This window comes from Hipposideros armiger, unplaced genomic scaffold (assembly GCF_001890085.2).
Source record: "Hipposideros armiger isolate ML-2016 unplaced genomic scaffold, ASM189008v1 scaffold_625, whole genome shotgun sequence".
Taxonomy (NCBI): Eukaryota; Metazoa; Chordata; class Mammalia; order Chiroptera; family Hipposideridae; genus Hipposideros; species Hipposideros armiger.
Window position 1 is genome coordinate 686,739 of NW_017731975.1, and position 2,918 is coordinate 689,656.

A 2,918-nucleotide genomic window follows, 5' to 3' on the forward strand; every position below is an offset into this window, starting at 1 on the left:
CACTCTAATGTTGCTAATTCACTGGCCTACTGATATCTCTAAGATTCTGTCTAAATCACAAAGGTTTACTCTGAGATTCTAGAAATTTCAGTAACAAGTGATTTTCTCTAAATAGCTAGACTAGAATAGAATCATATAATTTTAGAGCTGTACAACAGCTTTGAAGATTATTCAGGCCCATTTCTTCATTTTACAGTTGAGATTTTGAGATATTAAGAGATTATCAGATGCATAGGATCTAGTCAAGATGGCAGAGTAGGTAAACACTGTGCTTGCCTTGTCCCACAGCCACATAAAAATTACAACTAAGCTACAGAACAACCATCATAGCTGACGTCTAGCTAAACAAAAGTCCTATAACTAAGGATATATAGAAAAAGCTATGTCAAGCCTGGTAGGAGGGGCTTTGAAGTGGAATGGGCTCTTCCTACACCCACATGTGGTAGTTAAGAATCAGGAGGAAAATCTAAGCTGTGGAGGTCCCACCTGAGGAGAAGGGGTCCTACTCCCACACCAGTCTCTCCAACCTGGGGTTCCAATGCTGATGAGACGTAGTCCCATAACTTCTGGCTCTAAAGACCAGAGGAGATTGTGGCTGAGTGAGATGGAGGACTGCAGGAGTCCCAGACATTCCTCTTAAATGGCCCATGCACGACTTACTCGCTAACAGACTCACTTGTTCTGAGCTCCAGTGCTGGGACAGCAGCTCAAAAGGTGCCAGGGACTTACGGGAGGAACTGAATTGTCCAGCTCCAGGGCAACGGTTGGAGGAGCAGTTTTCTCCCAAACAGAAGTGCTGGCAGAAGCCATTGCTCTTTTGTTAAGCCCTCTCTCCAGCCAGGCTGCATGAACAGGTGGGCACCATATCTGAATCTCCATCAAACCTCGCTAACACCATTCACTCTGCCCTGGTGATTCCTTGAGACCATACCCTGCTCATCTTACAGGCAAACTCATGCCACTTCCAGTGGCTTTTCCATACAGCCTGGCTTGACTCATGCTGTGGACTTTCCTAAAATCACTCAAAGGTTCACAAACCCTAAACAAGCAGCATCTGGCCTTGACATGCCCTGTTATCTTTTGCTAAGCAGCCCCAAGCCCAACACTAGAAGCAGCAGGCCTCAGTTCACAGCTTAGCCTCTCCCAGGCACTTCCGAACTCAACACAAGTGGCAACCATCTGCAGATCACTTTGTAGCTCATGCCAAGTGGTCCCCGGCAGGGTACAGTCAGTTGTTGACTTTGGCCAGCACCAGAGTCCTCCCAAAAGGCCCCAGAGCCAATACACCTGGTGGCCAGCTTTAGATCATACCAGAGCACCACCCAATCACCTTTACAAATGATATACATAAAGAGCAGACTGGGCAGGCACCAGAGACCCACTACAGTGAATCCTGCTCCATAGGGTGAGCCCCTGCACAACAGCTCCCTCACTGTAGTCACAGCCAGTCCTCACAACCAATCAGCCTACAGGTCAATCCCTTTCATTGATGTGCAAACAGCAACCAAGGCTCAACTACAACAGGAGGGCAACACAACCCACACAAGGGACACACCTGCAGCACCCAGATCTTATGACCAAGGAAGCTGCACCACTGGGCCTCACAGGACACCTACTATATGAGACCACTCTACCAAGACTGGGGGACACAGAAGCTCTACCTATACATAGAAACAAACACAGGGAGGCAGTCAAAACGGGGACACAAAAAAATAAGTCCGAAATAAAAAACAGAACAATGCTCCAGAAAAATAATTAAACAAAATGGAGACAAGCAATCTATCAGATGTCGAGTTCAAAACACTGGTTATAAGGATGTTCAGTGATATCAGTGAAAACTTCAACAAAGAGATCGGAAACATAAAAATGGAGATAGAACACATAAAAAAAAGCCAGTCAGAAATGAAGAATACAATAACTGAAATAAAGACTATTTTAGAGGGAGTCAACAGTATACTAGGTGAAGAAGAGAATTGAATCAGTAATTTGGAAGATAAGGTAGCAGAAAATGTTCAATCAGAACAGCCAAAAGAAGAAAGAATTCCAAAAAATTAGGATAGTTTAAGAGACCTCTGGGACAACATCAAGTGTACCAACATTCACATCATAGGAGTATCAGAAGGAGAAGAGAGCGAGCAAGGAATTGAAAACCTATTTGAAGAAATAATGATAGAAAACTTCCCTAACCTGGTGAAGGAAATATAGAAGTACAGGAATCACAGAGAATCCCAAACAATATCAACCCCAAGGGGGACACGCCAAGACACATCATAATTAAAATTGCAAAGGTTAAAGACAAAGAGAGAATCTTAAAAGCAGCAATAGAAAAGCACTTAGTTACCTACAAGGTAGCTCCCATAAGACTGTCAACTGAATTCTCAACAGAAGCTTTGTAGGTCAAGGGACTGGCACAAAATATTCAAAGTGATGGAAAGCAAGGACCTACAACCAAGATTACTCTACCCAGCAAAGCTATCATTTATAATTGAAGGACAGATAAAGAGCTACCCAGACAAGAAAAAGCTAAAGGAATTCATCATCACCAAACCAGTATTACAAGAAATGTTAAAGGGACTTCTTTAAGAAGAAAAAGAAGGAAAAAAAAAAGGTCAACAATATAAATAATAAAGTGGTAATAACTACATATCTATTAACAATTACTTTAAATGTAAATTGATTAAATGCTCCAATCAAAAGACATAGGGTGGCTGAATGGATAAGAAAACAAGACCTTTACATAGGCTGCCTACAAGAGACTCACCTCAGATCAAAAGACATACACAAACAAAGTAAAGACATGGAAAAAGATATTTCATGAAAATGGAAACAAATAAACAAGCAAAAAGCTGGGCTAACAATACTTATACCAGACAAAATAGACTAAAACAAAGGCTATAAAAAGAGACAAAAAAGGACCC